The sequence below is a fragment of the Tachysurus vachellii genome, chromosome 17 (assembly GCF_030014155.1).
Source record: "Tachysurus vachellii isolate PV-2020 chromosome 17, HZAU_Pvac_v1, whole genome shotgun sequence".
Classification (NCBI taxonomy): domain Eukaryota; kingdom Metazoa; phylum Chordata; class Actinopteri; order Siluriformes; family Bagridae; genus Tachysurus; species Tachysurus vachellii.
In genome coordinates, this window is record NC_083476.1 from 15,189,050 (window position 1) to 15,212,497 (window position 23,448).

The window sequence follows — 23,448 nt, forward strand, 5'->3', positions numbered from 1 at the left end:
CTCTGCTGTCTGTTTTGAGGAATAAAACATGCTGTTATAGCAAAATGATCAACAACATGCCTTTTATATACCATAGCTTAAAGATGAATGTAAAAGAATAGAATACCATGAATGAATGTAAAAGAATACCAGAGTAGTATTTTTTGCTTTAATAACCAGAAGTATGAGCCGTTTCCCAATCGAATGCAAATGACATCAAGTTCATGGAACGCTGAGTGTTGAAAAAATCACTTTCATCAATATGGCTAATTAAAAATAAAGCATTTATAAGATACATTTCTCTACAGAAGCACAGCCGTGATTATGCTAGTACTTAAAATGCACTTTTCTTGTTTTCAGCATGATCACACTACTCACACTGTTTCTACTACAAACACGTATAGAACAGTGCGTATAAGTATGTGATTTGGGATTCATTTATGTGACTTTAATCCATTTAAATATTTACTTTCTGATACAATCTACCGTAAGGTAGTTTTAAGCAGTTGTTCCCTCATAAACACTATTTATTTTCTCTTGGAGTTAGTCAGACAAAAACCTAAAGTAACAGCTAACTGTAAGAAAATGTTGACATTTTAAACCTTCTCCTCACTGTTCAGCATATCAACAATGACACGTTTACAACAATCGCACTTTCATGTATTAGATTTAATGCTTAAATATAAATACGATTTGTCACCCGAATCAACAACTTCTGTCCAAACAGATTGAAGAATTCAACAGCGCTCTTGTTTAATACATTATTATCCATGAAACATTATCAAATTTCTAAGTCTCAAGGTTGTTCTTTCTTGTGTGATGTTATAGCTCTCTTGGAGAGTGTTAAATTTGAAAGCTCCCTCAGACACCATTCAGCAGCATCAGTTAAAGCTAACATTAACACTTGTTAGAACACAATATGACTGTTTAAAGTGTAATAAAAATTTTCTTGTGCTAATGAAAAGATTGTTCGTTGCGACGCTACGCTCTATAATATTCCAGCCTTTATAATACAGGGCTCTGTGGTGCACAGAACGCTGAATATCACACTTCATTTTTCACCACAATGTCAAGCATGACAGAAAATCTAGCACTCAAAGTAAGTATATTCCCCAGTGCTCCATCCTCAAGCTGCATCATGCTCCTGTTTTGACCTTGCTTTTCCATGCCAGTCCCAGCAAATCACTCTGTAGATGCTGACCATGAGATTTTGTCTTTTTATTACTTTTATTTCTGGTTTGTATGATACTTGGTTTTTGATTGCCTGTGCATGAGCACAGCGCCAGAGTTGTAACACTGCCAAAGCTCAATGTCACCTTCTACCTGGATGCAAGGACTCTTAAGGTGTTTCTGCCTGCATGGATGTTGGGTGGTATCATCTCCAGTCGAGAGAGAAAAAAGGGGAGAAGGGTGTGGGTGGGGGGGACAAAAAACCAAAACGGTGGGGTGGTACATGTGAAAATTGTGTCCAATTATTTTTCATTTTGAGATAAAAATGTGCAAAACAAGGATGTAATATTTTAGTTTATTTTTGCAGTCACTAAAACAGGACACAATTTAATTTTTCTATAAATGAATATGTTCCAAGTTTAGAAATTAAATAACTCCAAATATATAAAAAGTAAAAAATATATACTTATATTTACAAATCTACAAAATGGTCATTAACAGTAATGAGAGTTGATTTACAAACATACTAACATAATGTGGAGTAATGTGTATGGCAATGCAGACAGTGTTAACAAGACAGAAGAAGCAGATATAAGAAGCAGTATTGCCTTATTTTCTAACTGTAGTGTAATAACAGTGGAAACCAAGTTAAGCTGGAAGTAAAAGTAAACTATTGTGCACACTCCTTCCTCTGGTTAAGATGTTTGCTCTGGAAACTTATCCGGTTCCCAATAAAGCACTGATTAAATGTGATTGACATGTACATAAATACATTTTGAGTGATTTTTATTCAGCGCGGTAAATATCCAGCTGCCATGTTGTCCTCCGGTCCACTGGGCGCAGAAGTGGCCCAAAGTTTAAAGCTTTTTGTTCCTGATCTGAAGGTTTGGGGTTCAAGCCATTGCACCACCAGACTGCCACTACTTAACCCTTTCTGCTCTAGGGGTGCTACATTATAGCTGACCCTGTGATCTGACCCCAACTTTCTAACAATCTGGGCTTATAGGAAAAAATCATTTCATTGTGTTCTACTGTATATGTGACAAATGAATCTTCTTTTAATCTTCTGATTAATATTAGTAGTACATCAGGCACTAACAGATATCAGGCACTTAATATGCATACAGTATACCTTGTGCTGCTTGTAATATTTAGAAACTTTATGTTTGCATATACATTTTCCTTCCTTTGCAAAATGGCATCATGTCCTTATACATGTATGTACTCATGCATTATGAAGCCATGTTATACCTACTGTTGATGCACTGCTCTTTATACCACTCCATTTTTCATGAATTGTTCATGCAAGAGACTCATATTCAAACCATGATTTCTCTTCATTGCAAGGATTTTATGAACCCGAGTTGAGACTATGCATGGTTTGAATTCCTTTATATGTGTTTCTTGGCAGAATAACGCAAAATAGTGGTGTAATTCCAGTACTCACTCACACAGACACCACAAATTGCCATGTTATGAATTCCATTTTAGCCATCTATAGACATGAAACTACCCTTTACAGGAGCTAAATGGACTCACTGATGGCTGGTAGGAAGAAAGTGGAAATCATTCACTTCAACAATAGAGGGTCTTAATGGTGTTGGCCCTCTTTACAGTGCATGCCAGGTCAATAGGTGCAAAGGAGACTGATTCATGAAATTGCTACAGATTTCCAGGTAGTGAGATGGTGGAATAGTGTATTAAAACTCAATATAAGGTTTTGGATCTGAGCAGCGTTTCATAGGAACAGGTGAGATTGAGTCATTTCTCTGTGTTTTGGAGTCATATGAAGGTCTTATTTACTGATTCAAAGATTAGCAATAATTCCTTCTTTTCAAAGGCAATCACCTCACTTTATTAGTGTCATGGAGGTCATTGAGCCCTTAGTGAGAAGCTTGACTGTGCAAGAAATTGTCTCCCTAAGCAGCACACCTTATATTAAAAACATGTATTCCTCTGAAAAGAACTATTCATTTACCACTGGGTTGAATCTAAACAGAATAATAGACTCTGCACACTACTGAACAGATGACTTGGAGTAAATGTTTTCCCTAAAGAACGTGTGCGCTGTGTAGATTATCCATCAATTCTGTTTGTGTAATATTCTAAAGCAAACCCAGCTGGCGTCATGCCGTAATGCCATCGTACCGTTTGCATGTCACAGGCGGTAAAAGCTTCTAACAGCATGCTACTCTACGTGAACCTTATTTTAGGGCTTTAATGGCTTTTGGCTGGCCTGTCATCACATCTAGACGTTTTCTGTCATGGCGTTGGTGACAGCAGCAGCCTGCCGAGCCGCAGTGATTTTTCCATCAGTACCAGGCAAGATCCAGAGGCACAATCTATAATCTGAGATCAGTAACGAGAGCCAGTGTTCTCATTACACATTACTTTAGGAATAGTGCAATAAGCCTTTGTCACAGACACAAGTGATGAAAAGTTATTGGAAAGTGATTTTCGACATTGTTCTGACTTTATTAGAAACTTTCTGGCAATTTATGGAGGTAAAATCTTTTTTCATTTAGTTAGTCTCTAAAGGATTGGGAATGGGAAACTTGTATATTAAATCAGTTGATGAATATTGTTCTTATGCTTCACAATATCATATATGTTTCTATGAACTGAGCATAACGTGACTGCACAGTGGCAATTGTCAAGCTTGAAACGAGCCTTGCCAAGCCACTTTCCATCCAACTATCATTTTTATCCTTTTTGATGACATATGTACAATTCAATCAAATTTTATGAATGAAATCCAGCCCATGCGTTCTTTCATTCATTCATTCATTCATTCATTCATTCATCCATTCATTCATTCATTCATTCATTCATTCATTCATTCATTCACACAAAGAATCACATTTAGCAGTATAGTTGACCCATACATTTTTGGGAGACAGAAGAAAACTAGAGTGGCCAGATGACACTTTGCATGGATACAGAGTGAACGTATGAATCTTGCAAACTTGTCATTGGTCACCACTTTATTGTTGGAACTTTTTTTTTTTGCAAAATCCCTTTCATTATGTCTACAATGGGCTGGTGTTCCATCCAGGATGAACTTTGTGCCCAGTTTTCCGAGGATATGCGCTGAATCCAACAAGATGCTGACCATGATAAAGTCCATAATGAAGATAAGTGAAGAACTTAAGGTCTAAAGGTTAGTTTAAAGTTCTGAGTTCTTAGATTGCTAATGAGTTTCTGCTTGAAACTCTCTAGAGTTACACCTAGAAACTTTACGTTTCCCTCACGGATGAAAAAACCAGAATAGTATTTAGAACTAAAGCTCTATGACATTTAGCAATGTTATTAAATGATCTACAAGAACAAAACAAGCATGTCTACATCATTACTCTATTGAGGGGGAAATAGTTTTTAAGGGGCCTTTGGACAGTTATGGGCTCTTAACACAGAAAAAAGTTCTGTGCATAACCTTTAAGCGTCTCAAATTAAATAGGCATTAAGTGTGCTACTTGGAACTTGCTACTTTTTTTTTTATATAAAAGTGTACACCTAATTAGGTTATCCCATCCTTTAGGGTGCTCTTGCCCTCATGTCTAAGAGGTCAATGTATGCATTTAAAGAGTGTATATTATGCTTAATACCAAAATCCCTATACTATTAAATGACAGATTAAATCTAGAACTTAAATTAAGCATACTTCAGTTGTACCTTCAGGGGAACCTTTAACTCTACAGCAGAGCATTTCCATATCAACAAATGTTTCAAATAGAGCTTTTTGGGACACTAAGATCCCATTACTATGAACACTGTTAGAACTCTTTTCTAAGAGTGCAGGCAGTGGTCAAAACCGACAGACAAGGATATGAAGGACAGATCCATTTTGTGAAGTTCATTTTGAAAGTCCAGCTGAGAAACTGAATCCTAACACATACATGTGATATGAAATTACAGAGAAACCTAAGGTATGGTCAAGGAAGACAGGATAAAGGAAAACAAATGACAACCATGGTAACAGGATAACGAGAACAGGAAACACTGACTATATTAATAAACTAAAGAGACAAAGTATGAAGGTAAATGAGAGCAAGGATACAGTATAACAGTGAGAGAAGCAACATAGTCCACAGTGTTGTTGAATCCCATGGGTCAGTAGGTGTTGATTCATTTTATATAACAGCAGCTTCAACAGTAGCTTTGGCTGTAAGACAAATCAAAGGATTATATTAATGTGCTCAGTCTAACATATTAGACTGTAATGCATTAATGAATTCTAATACAATATCGTTTTTATAGTAACTAATACGTTATTACTCAGTCATTAACATAAGAAACTACAATTTAATCATGTAATCAGTGTAATCATTAGCAAATTTCTATTAATATTATAAAAGGAATAAAACACTTCAGGACATGATCTTTAGTGGTAACAGTAACTATGCTTCATGTTGGGCTGCATCACATCACCATGCTGTTCATTATTTTGCTGAAAAGCCTTTCCTTACGTTCAGTATACTTTTCAATAGCTATTTTTTCTTTTTTGGCTCAATAGTTCTTTGGGTAGGTAGGGGTTCTTGAAATCCTAAAAAGCCATTGCTTGGATTCTTTCTTGAAAGATGGTAGCATTTTATATAGAACCCACTGTGCCTTCAGTTCCATGTCAGCACAGATAGTGCTAAAATTTATGATAGCGTTACTGCTCTCCATATAAACTGATTAGTGGGTAACCCCAAAGCATCATTTGAAATGGTATAGTATCTGTTAACAGAAAAGGAAAATACAGTCCAATGGTTTCATCATTATTCCCTTTTTTACAGAATGATATTTCCAGAAATTTCTATTGTGTCCCACACTTCCCTTGTTAGCAGTTTTGACCATCTAGACTTTTATGAGTAAATAATGGTTGCTTGTCATTAGTGTTAGCCGGTATAGTGCTGTTGATTTCCCTCATGGTAGCTACTATGAGCTGTAACTGCATCTGTCTGCACATTGAGAGCTGGTTCAGACCATCCAGAGACAATAATTGGTAAGGTGCAGTCCCTGAACATTTACCTCCAAGTTTTACAGCACAAATACCCACACAAGGAGACTTAATTTACAGAAGCTGTTTATGGAGCAGTGGGAGATGTGTGTAATAGTGATGTGTGACATTGCTGATGTTCCTCTGTCAAACCTACGCAGACAGAGCATTCAGGAAATAAGTCACCACTGGTCCATCTCTCACTCTGGTAATTCTGAGCAATGGTACTGTAGATTTGATTTGGGGTTTTTGGTAGCAATCTTAGTCATGCAGATAAAAATATGTTTTAAAAAGCTTTATTGTGGTCTGTTGCTAGAACTTACAATGCAAAGTAAGTTAGATGTAATCATTTCTGCATTAGCTCAATTATTATAATATGACAGTCAACACGCTACTAGTTTAGTTATGTGTTTAGCATTTTATGGTAGTTAAGCCCATTTCTTAGTGTTTTTCAGCTATTTCAGCAATTTCAATTTTTTATTGATAGCAGATGAATCAATAATTAAAGTATGCAAACTCATGGGACACTTTATTGGGAACACTAGGCTAATTCTGGACAGGGCTTCTCCTTTTACTCAAAACAGCCTTGATTCTTCATAGCATGGATTGCACAGGATGTTAAAATGTCCACACATTTTCTGCAGATTTTTTAGTTGTGCTTTTTCATGCTGCAAATCTCACTTTCCCAAAGATTTTTCAATTATATTAAGGTCTGGAATACTGGGAAGGCCACTGAAGAACACTGACTTCATTGTCATGTTCAATAAACCAGTTTGAGATCAACTATCATGCTGGAAGTAGCCATTAGGAGATGGGAAAATTGTGGCCATGAAGGGATGCAACAATACTCAAACAGGTTGTGGCATTCAAATTATGATTGATTGGTATTTACAGGCCCAAAGGGTGCAATGAAAACATTCCTCATTCTATTACACCACCTCCACCAGCCTGGACTGTTGACACAAGGCTGTTTGGGTCCATGGATTCATGCTGTTGCCGCCAAATTCTGATCCTACCATCTGTATGGTAGAAATACTCAAACTACCCCGTCTGGTACCAACTAAAATTGCATGAATGAGTAGATGTACAGGTGTTCCTAATAAAATGCCCAGTGAGTGTATAAACCAACAGCTGTCATGTGACCAAGCAGAAATCCCCAAACAAACCTACATTCTCAGCAAGTCTGATATAATTCATCTGTGAGATATGCAGTACTAACTGCACTAGGAAAGCTTGTTTAGAATATAAATATGGACTGTATACATATATATATATATATACGTATGTATATATATATATATATATATATATATATATATATATATATATATATATATATATATATATATATATATATACATACAGAAATATAAAATATACATATATGTATAACAAGGTAATATGAGGTATATTACATTTTGTGTGCTGGAGGATGGAATATTTTCAAGTATGTTCGATTTTCTTTGTCACGTTGTGTGAATCCTTCTGTGTGTGGTTGTATGTACAGCGATGAGCAACAACCAGAAGTCAACAGAAGAAAATTAGATTCATCTCTTACGTGTAGCAGATTAGGCTTACAGTTAATCATCTATTTATTTCTACATGATGACGAAAGAAAAAAGGTGAGAAGAATAATAATAATGTTTCTATATGAAATTTATTAGCATGTCATATATTTATGGTTTGATAAACAGCAGAAATAAAAACAAGCGTGACATGATTCTTATTGAAGCACAGTATCAAAACAACTACTTTTTTTGGAACAAACTCTAGTTCTCTTTGCACAACAGACCATCATCTCTGCCTGCGTCCTCCAGCCAATGTTTTCTAAACATTTTCTCTTAGTTCTCTTTTTTCTTGTTTCCGTACAAAACAGTGACAAAAAAAGTCACATGATAGAGAGCACTCGTGTTTATTTTTGAGAAGAAGAGGGATTTGAGGATCTGGCATTTCAGCAGAGATCTCTCCAGGTGAATGACTGCGTAGTTTGAGTGCTTCATCCAGTGCACACCCACAACTGTCCACCAAACATCTGATCACAAGTGAGTTTTCAGTGTAAAAAGGACTGTCAGTTCTGAGAATTTTAAAGTCTGTAGTGTGCTTACTTTTATCTACATGTATTGCCTACAGCCTAATATCTATGTAAAAGGACACACAAACACACACAAAAACAATTCCACATTACTTTTTTGTGAAATATCTTATATTTGAGATGTTTTGGACATAAAAGTCTTTCTCAGATGGTTAAAATATGGGACATTATCTGAAGTATTAAGATGCTGATGTTGCCAAAATAACCTCTGTAGTCCCTAGGTACTGTTTGTATATTCACAATCATTTGCTATCATTTCCAGGTGATTTCTAATATGAGGATTCATGTATTCAAGTTTAAACAAAACACAGTAAACCTCATGCTACCAGAAGTTCTAGGCTCAATGGTATTACATTAACTTAGCCTTGTGTTAGATTTCTGTGGTGCTTTACAATGAATAATTGTTAGTGCTCGCTTGCTCATTCTTCCATGATGACAAATTATGATGTTGAGCAATTCATCAGTGTGACAACAACACATTTCTATTTTGGTCAAACTGTATTTCTGTTTAATGAAGTGTTGCAATAAGGGGTTTATTTGTTTGTTGTTTTCTTTTTCATTGCACATTTAGGAAAATAATCAAATTATCAGCAAATGACCTTAAAAAGTCCATTATTATTTATTCAGTAGTAAAGAATAAAAGACAGAACAGACTTTTCAAGTACACAAACTATGTGGGTTGGTTAAGGTTCGCTTATGCCCTGACATTCTCCATGCCAACAATGATGTCACTGCAAAATACATTTTTATTTGTATATCACATTTCACAATTAAAAGTTGGCAGGAAAAGCAAATGAAAATAAAACAAGGAGGCAGTAAGTAAGCACTAAACCAGCTACTACAGACTGTTATTGGAATATTCATGAATCATGTGACAGGTTCTTGAACTGTTCTTGACTAAAATAAATAAATAACTAAATACCTGTATGCATAATAGTTTATTGCTGGCATAATGTTCCTAGAATACCTTTTCTAAAACACACACTCCACACAATAGCCACATTATTAGGAACAGCTATACATTTGCTGATTTCTGCCATTATCTATTCAGCCAATCAGGTGGCAGCAGCACAATACTTAAAACTACAGTATGCAGATACTCAGTTCCGGTGAAGCATTCACCTAAACTGTACATTTTAAAGACAGGTAATGTATCAGTGAACATATGGCTGCTGTAGGCCTCAGTTTCTTGTTCTTAGCTAGCAGGAGTAGAAACTGCCTCTGCTGTTGTAGCCCAAAAATTCTGTACTTCAAAGTTCATGTGCATTTTCATTTCAGTTCGAAGTTCATGTGAAGTGTTGTGCATATTGAGATTCTTTTTCTGCTCACCACGATTAAGAGTGGTTATTCGAGCTACTCTAGACTTCCTGTTTGCTCAAACCAGTCTAACCATTCTCAGGTAAACACTCTCATCAACAAGGCATCTCTGCATTTCTGTAAAAAAGCTGTCTATCTGGTGCCAACAAACAAGCCATAGTAACCCTAACCCTAACTTTAACCATAGAGTCTCATTCTAAAAATGCTAAATACATATCTAAGAAAAACAATACTATGTTTAACTAAAATAAAAAAAGGTTTAAACGGAGTGTCTACTATAGTCTACTGAAGTCCTTGTACCTGCTGTTACTATAGAAACTATAATGTGTTAGAAACCTGTCATTTGCCTGGATATGTTTTCTGAGCTGCTCTTATATAAAATTAATCAACACCTTCTGACCAATCTGATTTGAAACTCATGTCAGCAAGATACATTACACTTTGCTAAGAACATTTTTTTTCTGAAAATTAACTACATAATTAAATAGTGAAATGGTTTTTGTGAAAGGGTTTCCAATGTATGATGTATATATACTGTAGCTATAACACTTATTTTATACATTATTTAATAAGCATCTCATAGTAGGCATAGATGTTTGCTCGTTTTCACAATAAAGAAACATAGATACATAGGATGACCCCTTGCCATGGCTAATTCACAGTCAAATGGCTACAGAGACAAAGAGGTCTGGCGAGGGGACAGGCGGGACTATTTAAGGTATTTGTCCACTTTGTTTGTCCTCTTTTAGGTAAATGATTACTTTATTAAAGGCACATGCACTTTAGTGAAGACTGTAATTATTCTATGCCTAAATTTATCTTTCAGTTAAAATTAAATGATGTTAGAATCAACTATGTGACCAAATATACAGTATGTGCACACCTGACCATTACACCCATGTGTGGTTCTTCACCAGGCTGTTAGCACAAGGCTGGAAACACACAATTGTATAGAATGTCTTTGAATACTGTAGCATTACATTTTCCCTGGAACTAACATACCTACATATGTTCCAGCATGATAGTGTTCTTGTGCACAAAGCAAACTTCATGAATACATGGTGGAGTGGAAAAAATCAAGTGTCAGTGCCCTGACCTCAACCCCACTGAACTGGAACTTAGACTCTGCCCCAGGTCCCCTACCCCAACATGAGTGCCTGACCTGACTAATGCTTTTGTGGCTGAATGAGCACTAATTCCCACAGCTACACTCCAAACTATAATGAAAAGCCTTCCCAGAAAAGTGAAGGATATTATAACAGCAATTGAACTAAATCTTGATTGGGATGTTCCAAAAGCACATAATGTTGTGATGGTCAGGGGTCCACATACATTTGGTCAATTAATGTACATGTGCTACAACTATAATCAGAATAATCTGAATAGTTTAATTGAAATATTGTTTAGCGATCTAATATAATACAAAGTTAAAAAGGATAGGATCTGGTCCCACCTCAACCCTGACCCGGATAAAGCAGTTACTGAAAGTCAATGAGTGGGTTAATACGAGTGTTTAAAAAACTTTATTAACAGTATATAGCATATAGAGAACCCAAAATAATTAATTTGGTTTTATGTACTATGTAGAGTTAATCAATGTTTTTCAGTTTTATCTTGCAGAGAGTTTTTGGATCAATATGAATTAACCATATTGATACATAAATATGTATTTTCTTAAATAGATATGACATGCCTGAGGGGTAATATTTACTCTTGAGAACTTAAGAACTAAAAAGTTATAAAGAAATAAACATGGCGTCTCATGCTGTATAAACTTATGAAAATGAAAATGGGACACTTAACCTTCAGAATCCACCGTAACCCTGACTGGGACAAAATCGCTACTGAAGATTAATGAATGCAATACACACAACATGTTCTTAGTTAAAGATTTCGTCTGGAAAACTTAACAGGCTTTCCTTCTTCTTTAAAGATACTCCATATTGAATTGGCACAAAGCTCTCTTGGCTTTAATGAGTGTGCTATTTGTTTTGATTGTTGTCTTTTGTTAAATTTGAAGTTTGCCTTCTCTAGTGCTAATCTTAATGCCTTTGTATTTGCATAACACCATTTTGATTGCACTGAGGCATGAATTTAATCCGAAGAACACACTTCACTCGTTCAGGGACCTTTTTAGCATTCTCCAAAGATTTTCAGAGATTATTTAACCATATTCATAAGCAAGCATATGGTCTCACAAGCAAAGTCTTAGTCCAGGTAACAGCCCATGTACATGAAAAAGTATTAAGAAGTAGAAATTCTAGTTAATTCTGCAGACACTTTAGGAAATTAGGGTTCTAGTTTAGTGTGTTCTAGTTCTGGTTATTGTTGTAGGTTTCTACATATAACTGTTAAAGGTCATTAAATTGGGTTGTGGTCATGGTGGAGTCAGAGCTCTTATGGAATAAAAGGCACAAGGCCAGAATACATCACAGATTGGTGTAGTCCAGTCAAGTCCACTGCATGGCACATATACAGACAATTTAGAGAATGTCAATCCACCCACTGGCATGTGTGTTGTAGGAGGGAAAAAATACAGAACCCAGCATCCAGCAATGCTACCTGCTGCATTGGCATGCCACTCAAGTACAAATATGAAAAGCTCACATTTGAAGAGAAACCTGAACTTGCTGCACTGTAATTACAGCTTTATATTCTGGCCTGTGCACAAGAAGAATCTCCAATAAAGTAGGACAAGTGCTAATCATTTCTAGACATTAATCTTGTCACTCTACTGCCTTTCTGATTCCTAAAGTAAGCCACAGACCTTCAAAGACTGCCCTGGCTCACATCTCTCATCATCTTTTGCGCCATGACGGAGGAGGAGGTAAAGGTGTTAGCGCCCTGAGCCTTGGAGCTCCCTCTGAATCCAGTGCTGCTCGCCCACAGCAGCCAAAGAGACATTTCCTGAGTGCAGCATGGCCTGATAAAGTTAATGAGCTGAAATACAGCAGTGAGACGGCTGGAAAAATGCATGCAAGCCGCTGGTGTAGACTTATCTGTCTTTCACACAAAGGCCGGCCTCTCCCTGTGCCCCCTGTGGCCCAGCAGTAGCAGCACAACAGCAAGCCGAGGCTGACCTTTTCCAAATGCTGCATACACCAACCCGCTTTATTGTGGTAAGCACTGCTGAATACCTGATCCCCGTAAGGTTTTATCGCAAAGGAAGTACTTGCTGTGTGGGGAAAAAAAAACCTTAGGATCAACTAGACACACAAAAGTACATTTTAGAAGATGAACCAGTTTTGTTTTTAAACTCGGCATTTCTTGAGATCAATATGATACAGTGATTATCACAAGACAATCAGATAAAATACCTGTAAGTCCCTCAATAATAAAATGTTCCTCATTCACTATATCTACCCTGTAACCATTTCATTTAGAAAATGAAACATATATATATATACATATTGATTATCTTATACTTAGAAAGCCTATTCAGAGTAATAGAGTATTAAAGAAATGGTGTGATGAAATATTAAATTGTAATTACCTCATCAATCTAGATGCAGTCGATCAGCCATGATATTTGGTGTCTGATGTTTGCTTTCTGAAGTTTGCACTGGAGCAATAAGGCTTATGTAGCTATCATGTATTGAAAGTCTATCTCACTCCAAATCTTTCCTGTAAATATCTGTTCAGTGCGCAGCCACTTCTTCTGTTATATCATATAGACTTAGAAACAAAATAGCTCTTCAAGGCTCTCTAGGTGGATCATTTTAAAGCAGCAAAGGACTACAGGTGTGACTGCAGGTTGCCATTTAAGCTCATTAGGAGTCACGCCTGTTTAATCAATTGGGCTTGGCCTCTGATGAACTAGTGCTTATGACTCTAAAGGTTGTATTGAAATAGTGCTTATAAAATTGAATGAACATTTAGAAAATATATCTTCAAATCAGAAATAAATCTAGTGGTTTATATGTAACAAGGAACAAGGAACTAATCTATGTTCATCATAATGCACCATCACATTGAGCTTAAAATGTAAATCCTGACTATTACAGCTATTTTTTGTAAAATCATTTACAAATCATCAGTTGGAAGATTGTGAGTTCAATTCCTACAGTATGTCCACCAAGCTGCCACTGCTGGGCCCCTGAGCAAGGCCCTTAACCCTCAATTGCTCAGTTGTATAAAAATGAGATAAAATGTAAGTCGCTCTGGATACGGGCATCTGCTAAATGCTGTAAATGTAAATATCATACCCTATACAGTATAGGTCTTGACTGGCTACATTTAGAGTAAGAGGAACATAGAATAAAATTGGTCTTTCCATGGACATTTGCTTTAATAAGTGTAAAAAAAGTGTAAAAAAGGTCAAATTAATTTAATGAACCTAATCCAGCTATTCAAATAAAATTAATATTATTTAAATATGCACAATAGTCTTTTAGCTATTTATTGAAGCTATACAACTTTTGTCCTTCCTGAGCTTTCATTGTTATTGTGCTATTGAGGTTTAGATTAAACCCACTGGTAATGCTTTGTATTTAGTCTTCTCTCATTAAAATTATTTACAGAATGAATTGAAATGAATAAACCATAAACTTTATTAATAAACCATAAATTACCATCAATGTTAAAATTAATGTTAAAACAAATTAACAAGTAATCATTAAGATGACATTTTCACATTGGTCACTGGTGGTCTAAACGCTGGTGTTGATTTGGCTATAGGAAAAATGGACTAATATTGTACTAATAAAGGGAGGTGTGATTTCCACTACTGGATGCCGTTACTATGCGTCACAAATGCGACTTTGAGAACTATTGCTCTTAGATTGCAGCTATTTAGTTTGCCTATTCAGTGGAGCTTAAAAGGTCTAGGTTTGTTTTTCTATTCTACATATCCTTATCTACCACTGCAGCACAGAAACAAAGCTGAACTCACACAAGAGCTGGAGCTACTCCTAGTGGAGAGTTTAGATACAAACACAGCATGCATCACACTTCTATATACACTTCCCCAATCTACTGTAAGTCATTAACAGACTCAAGAGAGTGGCACGCTCTTCTAATCTTAATTTACCAAATCTTATTTTTTTTGTTCATATTTTTAGAAAATATGAGATTAGAAAAGCATGAGGAAAATATTTCTAAAAGCTGGATGACATTGGTCAACAGGAAGCCTTTTATCCTCTTTCCGTTAGAGGACAGAACGGTGTCCTTTGATCCAAAGATGAAAGAGCATTCATTTGGATAAGGAGATGATACAGCGTGACATGATCTGAGCAAAGAAACAGCACATTAAAATGTACATCACCACAATTATCCAGCATTTCCTGTATTTACCTAAATATCTAAATATAAGCAGGGTATCGTCAGTACAGTACATTATCTATAACTATTTTCTTCCTTAATTAAGTAATATTCACAGTGCACATGTAACGTAAGAGATGGATACTATGATACATCAGCAAGGTGATTATTTTTGTAGGCACATATGCTATAAATGAATGTTTTCCAAGGATGTCAGATATAAAAAGGGCACTCGATCTGGATAAAGAGCCCTGTATTGACATCCAGCCCAATATAGAGCAAGCCTAAATAACAAGTTAATGGATCTTACAATTAGCTCTGTCCTGAGGAACGAAGCAAATTAATCAGAGCTGACTGGCTCTACCCTCTCTTTCTTGCTTACTGTCTACGAGAGGCTGCTGACATTATTTTCGTTGCGTTGATTAATGGCAGGGCTCGTATCCAGGACAACAACGTCGGACTAAGAATAATAGAGTCAGAGATAAAGACGGGCATGGTCCATCCATCCCGATTTAGCTGCTTCATGTTGAGGTTCCATAAGCCGACAGTGCTTCAATTTACTATTTGATTAACAGCTTTGTTCAGAGTGGTATTTCAATCAAAATAATGTTTGATACCCCTGCCAGGATATTGTCCTTTGCTTTATGGAGCCAGAAGTAGAAGCAGGAGCATGAACATGCAGAAACTGTAAGTTGATTCTGATATTAACTTGACATTTCTCATATGCAGTTGTGGATGGAGAAGATGAAGACTCCTTTACTCTTTTAAGTCATGTGATGAAGTGTGGTGCGGGTCCTCAGAATTTCTGCTCCATACATCAACAAGGCGTGTTTTCTCCCAGAGCAACAATCTGCACATGGGAGCCGTCTGGCCCCAACAAGCCAGATGAGCACTATTTTTCAATTATTCCTGCAGCCTTTGGCAAGCAGCACAAAGGCGACTCGTGAACGGCAGCATGTTGCTGGACATCTGGTTAAGTGGCAGACTCCAAGATGAAATGGAAGGAGTCCTGAATCACAGCCATGATGTAACTCTTCAGATTCTTCTTGTTTTTTTTTTTATTTTAGGTAATTTATTCCCGTTTGATTTGAGAGCTCTATCGGAAAAAATAACACAATGCACTTTGATTCATTTAATATTTCACATGAAGTATATGCTTTTTATGTTTTTGTTTTTTTTCCACTTGATTTTCATGGGATAATGGGAAATGTGAAAAATGTTTTCTTCCTGTTTTTACTGATTGGTATTTACTATTCCTTTTGACTGCTACTTTTGTTTAGTTACAGTTATTATTTCCTGTTCCTGTTTGTATCCACTGTTCCTTTTTATTTAGTTTATTAATTTTTTTCTGTTTGTTCTGACTATTCCTGTTTGTTTTTTTACCATTTTTGTTTTTATCATCTGTCCCTTTTTGTATTATCTGTTCCAATTTCTTCTGACTGATCCTGTTTGTTAGTTTATAACATTATTTCACTGATCCTGTTTGTCTGTTTTGATTATTCCTATTTTGTTACATATTTTTTGTCTAATCCTATATTTATTGGCTGTTTAAATGTCTCTTACAGTTTGTGTTGTCTATTTATTTTGCTTTTATATACGCTTCTTTTGTTCCTTTAGTTTTTACTATTTGTGTTTGTTTTGTCTACTTCTCGTTTTGTTTTAATTACTAATTGTTTTAAAGTCACAAGAGTAATGTTTGATTTTGACTGTTCTTGTTTGTTTTGACTGTTCCTGTATATTGGCAGCAAAACAACTAGCTAAGATGGCAGCTTTGCCCCAGATATATAACCTTGTATTAAAGAAACACTGTTGCACCCCTTAGTTTCACAAGTCATATCTTGACATTTCCAAGATTTCATTTTACAGTGGCATAAAGCTGAGAAAGTGCAGGACACGCTTAGGATTGAAGCAGTGATACATTAAATCTGCCCTTAAAATTTGCTTGAATTAAAAGCTCCCCTACCCTTCTCAAGTTATTGAAATGTGTAAAACCTAAATTACCATAAAAGGTTTTCATTAAATATTATTTCAATGTAGACCCATATTTTTTTCCTCTGAAGTGTGCAAATGATTTGTTAAACCATGCAGGATCCTGTTCATCATATTTATAAACCTTTTTACACAGCTGCTCAATCTCATTCATTTTGCTTATCACACTCTTTCTGATGCATCTCTCTCTCTCTCTCTCTCTCTCTCTCTCTCTCTCTCTCTCTCTCTCTCTCTCTCTCTCTCTCTCACTCTCTCTCTCTCTCTCTGTAAATGAAAACATCATTGCCAAATAGTCTGTGTTCTCTAAAATGATGCTGCTGTGTATTTATAGAGGTATAATGAATGGGTTCAGGCTGTTCTCAAAATATAGATTTAGTCAGACAATGTGTAACATTATTTCAAATGAGATTTTTCTGTGTGGTTCTGTTACATGATTAGGATTCATTAAAGATACAACATAGTTCAGGAGTCCATATAGTTAAGACAAAAAGATCCAATTGCTTTAATTGGATTCATTCATTCATTCATTCATTCATTCATTCATTCATATAATAAAAGTGGTCTAATTTTACTTCATATACATTTTAATGCATATGTATTTTCGCATCCTACCCACAGTCCACATAAATACATACATTTTATTTTGCTGTTAAAAACCCTCCAGCTCTGATATAACCCATAATTATGGGATTACATCTTTCTCGTTCTTAAGACTCTTAAATGATCAGATTTAATTACATTTTCTCCAAAGCTGAGCTTAAATTTTACCTCAGATTTCTGCAGCCTGTTCCGTATCCTCCAGTTTCTTGGCTAATTGCCTTTGTTTTCAAATTGTAGAAATAAGTAAGTAAATAAATAAATTAGAGAAATTGTATACCCCAGAACAACACGGTGAATCTGTACTCTCATGTCGGAATCTTCCCAGCTGAGGAAGTAATGAGTTTGAAAGTTAACGAGTCATGTAGCACCACTGTGCAGTGCTTTTGATTCATTACTAATTTGACCAGTAAGAACTGGTGCTTGTGGTGACAGACGTTCCCGTGGATTGTCACATACTGTTTTTTTTATTATAATTATTATCATTTCTTGTTCTGTCATGGGCAACAGGTAACATTAAACGGTGATATTAAGCCAAATGTGGAACAGCTTATCAGCTTATCATGTGGTCACCAGCAAGAACCTTGTACTGAAACAGTTTGGTACCAAAGCGAATGTCTGTGACAGATCATTTGTAATAGTGTGGTCTATTGTGATGTAATGCTACAGACCAGAAAAATACTGTCCATTTCCATTAATAGCACTCAATTATAACCATTTTTGATGAATTTGAGTTTGTTAATGTGGTCATTCAAACATGCAAATTATCTTTACTTCTGAATAGTTTTCTTGCCCTGTTTCCTTCAGAGAAGTCTCAATTAAACAATAGTGCACTCTTGAGTGTCGTAACACAAAAGGGGGAAGGAGAAGGAGGACAAATGTGCACCTGTCTGGCACTGCTGCTTCTTTCTAATAGATGTAATTCTATGGATATTTAGATCACGTTGCACATTATGCATGACTTAATGGATGTAAAACAATAAAACAGTAATAACTATGTGAAAGCCTGGGAAAGCCCTTTACCTTGTGAAATGTTTACATTATCTATTACGTAGAGAAAATCCCTGTTAAATATTTCATCAAACAACTCTCACTTACCTCTATATTTAACCACAAGTAAATATACATATATATATATGTATATATATATATATATATATATATATATATATATATATATATATATATATATATATATATATATATATATGCTTACAATAGGAAACAATTTCACATTTTGATTATCACCTCTTACTGTCTTATCACATGAGTTAAAAGTCACCTGCAGTCTCAGTGCTGTCTCTTCATACAGCATTCGGCAGATGCCTTTATTTAGAGTGATGTGCAAAAGTGCTTTGAAGTCTCTATCACTGAATAGATCCAATAGGTTCAATTTCTGCTAACATTAGTATTCATCTCTGATTAATTCTTTTGGCTAAATTAGGTTTTATTAGGCCATTTAAATATTTCAAAATATTTATCTGTTCTTGTCAATCCTGTAATCACTTCTCCCTGTTTTAATGATTTCTGAAAAATTTGATCATTGATTTTACAAGCTGAAATGATTTAGTTATGTCATGATTTGCTCATGTGGAAAATGGTATTGTTTTTCCTCCTGTGTTTCTTATTACACTCTTATTTCTGTACTACTGTATCTTCCTTAGCGAAGTTAGGAATTAGTCCAAATAAAATATTTTCACCTTTCTAGAAGTAAAAATATATTTGTGTTTCGTTAAAGGAATGAAGTCAAAGTATATTACTAATTAATCGTATCTCTCGCACGTTTTTAGACAATGTGAATAAAAACAGCAGTTATTTTTAAGGATGAGGATTTAGATTGTTGTAAAGATCAATTCATCCAACACATCAACATTGTTTTAGAAACAAATGGATCTTGCAGCGATCTTTGAATGCTTGAGGATTCACAGCTTTCTACACAATTCCACAACAAAACCGTTAGGGTTACCATTTAAGGTACAAGTTAGATTTAGCTTTTATTTCTAAGAGGGAAAAGCCATCTATTGTTTAAAATAATATGGATTCTGACAGGCTACATGATCTATTTCTTCTTATTTTATACATAATATGTTACTGCAGCCAAATCATTTATGGTTAGAGCGCTGTCCTAGCTAACAGCTATGTTCAATCCATTCCATTCTCTAACGGAGTTCTTAGAATAAATGGATGCAATGTAGGAACATTAACACAAGCAGAGACGTTATGTGAACTGAATTGGATTTTCCCTAAAACCGAAGGTATCAAAAAGAAAAGAACTGTGTTAAAGTGGTCATTTAGTAAGTCATCTATCTAAGTGATAGATTTGGCCAACATGCAGTGCTGGCTGGTATAAATGAGCTGACAGGGAAAAGCCCTCCCTCTTCCTCAAGGAAAAAAAAACATTTTATTTGCTGTTAACAAATGGCTCAACGTATATTACATTAAAACAAGGACAGTATGAAGTTTTAGGGCCCAGACTGTGACTCAATAAAACGCTCATCATTGACAGTCATGTTCCTTTTGGTAAAAATGACCCACTCATTTCATATTAACAATTGGGCTAATTTATTTAAGCCCACTTCACTGAAACATCCGTAACAAGCCGGTGATTGATTACGTAAGGACAAACAAAGTATCTTTGTTGATGATTTAAATGTCTTTAGAGAAGCTAGAAGTAAATACAAGCGAAGTAAACATCATCCAATCCATGTTCAAATTACACAAAGAGACAAACAAAAAAAGCAGGGGTGCATAGATTGAATTAAAGAGCTGAATACAGAGCTTTTTTGTTTGCCATTAATGCTTGATGACAGAATGACATGATTTTGATTTAAACATTGGATTTAAAAATAATGTATTCTTTCCACCGGCTGTGGAAATATCGTGACCAGCTGTAACTGGAAAAATAAAAATAAGTGTAAGTTTTTGCTCATAAACTCCTAATTTTTAAGATAGTCAGTTAAATTTTGTGGGTAACAACCTTCACTAGTGACAATATATATTGAAGGTTGTATATTCTATAGATATATTGTCTTATTGAGACAGGTTTAAGATCCTTTCTAAAATATTAAGTTAGCATAATATTTTCTGAACAGTACAGATATAAAGAACATTTCAACAGTACAGATATAAAGAACATGCTCAATTTGTCTGGTTCCGTTGTTTAGTAGACATTACAGTAACAATGTACGATGCCTACTTTAAAGCAATTATCAAAACCCACACTGCACTAAGATCCATCTGACTGGCTTGACCCACCATCTATTAGTTTACAAAGACAGCAAGTAACAAGGCCCTTCGGATTAGTGCCTAGGCTTTGGAAAAAACTCTGCTAGATGTCTGAACATGGAGTCATTGGATGTCTAGGAATAATCACAAAAGCTCTCTCTCTCTTTACAAAGTATTTACATAAAAATGAGAGAGAAAATTGTTTTATAGTATACTATCCTCTCCAACAAGGTTTTCAGACTGATAGTACTCTTTGATCCTGACCTAGTCCCTGAGCCAGTATGAGGTGCTCTGGATAAATATGTCTGCCAAATGCCACAAATGTAAATGCAAATGTTATATGAACCATTATGTCACGTTTTCAAAACATTGCATTAATGTTATTTTTGTAACTTTACCGATTAAGAGCATTTCCATGCATATGTCAACCTTACCGTGGAAAAAAGTTGTGAGCAGAGGAAAACTCCTTATAAAGTGTCCATTTTATATGTCTATATTCCACTCTATTAACTTATCTGGATGAAATTGCAATATGTATTTGAAACATGTAAATCAATACATGAGTTTTTAAGGTTTGTCTGCATTAACCTCAAGAGATTAAATGACAAGATATGCAAATTGGCTCATTGATCCCACGTTGTCACTGCTGTGAGACATTCAGTTAGCCAATGTGAATCCAAATGTCACATCCATAATGCTGGAATTTCCCCTAACCTTCTCAGTGAAATACATCATGCAACATTCTGAGTTACGTGCAATATGTTATTCAGATGTGTTTCCAAAAGCTTGGCTTGTGGTATATATCTGAGCTTCGGCATGCCCTGTCTGAAAGCAACTATCGATTTTCTTTTCACTCCTCAGGGTCTAGTACCATTTATAGACAGATTCATGGATCACAGGTTTCAGTTTCTGACAGACAACGTTCCACACAGGCTGAGGAATATGAGCCTGTGGTTCTTATTTTGTTGTTGTCGCTGTTCAATTACTTATGGACAAACTGAAGGACCCCAGAATAGTTGTAACTGTAGGTTTAGAAAGGAACAATGAGGGCATTATAGAGGTTAAATATGTTGTGTGGAAATACACATGCTCAGGTAGAGACCACTTCTACACACGTGCTTCTATTTGACATTCTGTTTCAATTTAACGCAAACTATTTCCCTACAAATGATATTACAGCAAACACTTAAATGAAAATATAATCATAAAATATTTACATTTACATTTACATTACATTACATTACATAAATTTCCTCGCCCCCTTTTTTTTTGCTTTAATGACAGTGTGACAGCACATGTTTGTGTAAAACCTGATGATCTATTTTTGATCATCATCTGCATGCAATCTGAACACGTTTCCTTTTTGTTTCTGTTTTTTTTTTTTTTTTTTTTTAAATACAATTTCCAAAATGTTCATTTAGTGATCTTTTAGTGATTTAGGATCTTGGTTACACAATTGCATTGGTTATCTAAAATCAGACTGTCTGGTATAACCCAGATGAGGATGGGTTCAATTTCCTCTCACATTTTCTACCTTATATTTTATGCAAAGCTGCTTTGTTAAAATGTCCATTGTTAAAAGCACTATATAAATAAAATTGAATTGAAGTGAATTGAATTCATAAAATTGATTGAATTAAATATAATGCCAGTGGGTAATTTGAATAAGCATGTATGATATTGCCAACTTACACCTAGTGTTTGCAGTATTTCCTGACCAGGATAAAGCAGTGATTATTATAACTTATAGTCACACCTGCTTGCAAGTCTGCTGTGCAAAATGCCCAAGCCCACAAACCCTACATTTTCAGTCCTATTCCACAAATGATTGGATTCCTGGGTTTTTCCCCAGTAGGCCTATTTTTGACAGTGGCACTTCCTGCAGGATTCAGTTGCACAGTCTACACAGGAACATCCTACAAACAACCAATGATAAACAAGAGCAAACAAGAGCTTAATGCGAATTAAACTTTAGTTTTACAGAATGAGCAAATTCCACATGAAAAATTACTAAAAGACACCATATATGAACATACATCTAGAGTTCAAAACTTCTTATTAATAAACCATGACCAACATCATGCTAATAAATATTAATTAATTTTAATAATAAATAACAATAAAACATTAATGTACATACTGTAAATTGATGCCAGTTTTCACTTAGGCTGTTATGAGTCAGGCTGCTAACTAATTCTCAACAGATGTCTGATGATTTCTGATAAATATCAGATGTCTGATATTTTTCAACAGCATAAACTGTATTTGTAGTTATAGCTGTGGGAAAGTGAATAATATAAACTGAATAATCAACTCCCTAGTGATTGCACTGGTGGTCACTAATAACTATTGGTTTTGAAGTTCTAAAGTTAAAGTTAAAAAAGTTAACGTTAAACTGCACTTCAATGAATAGCCATCACAGACTAATAAAAAAATAAATAAATACTGCTACTGGTGAAATAAATGTATGGTGCATAAATAGTTGTGCAAAATAATAAATCTGTGTTTCATATTACACTTTTTATGCATATATCAAGTCAAAATGTACTCGTGGTTGAAAGTGAAAGCAAGAAATACAGATGCTTATGTCCATCAACAGGGATCTCCTTATAGCAGTGCTCATCACTTATATCTTAATCTGCATCTGTGAAATTTTCCATTTCCATTTATATTTCCTTTATCGTCATGCTTTGTTGTTGTTGTTTTAATGGCCATTACCTGCCATATAATTCATGACCTAGATTAAGACACTCCTAAGAATTACTTGAACTGTCCCAGTAATTTCTGAATCCAGACACTTTTGATAAAACATTGAGTGAGAAAGACTTTCTGCTTTCAG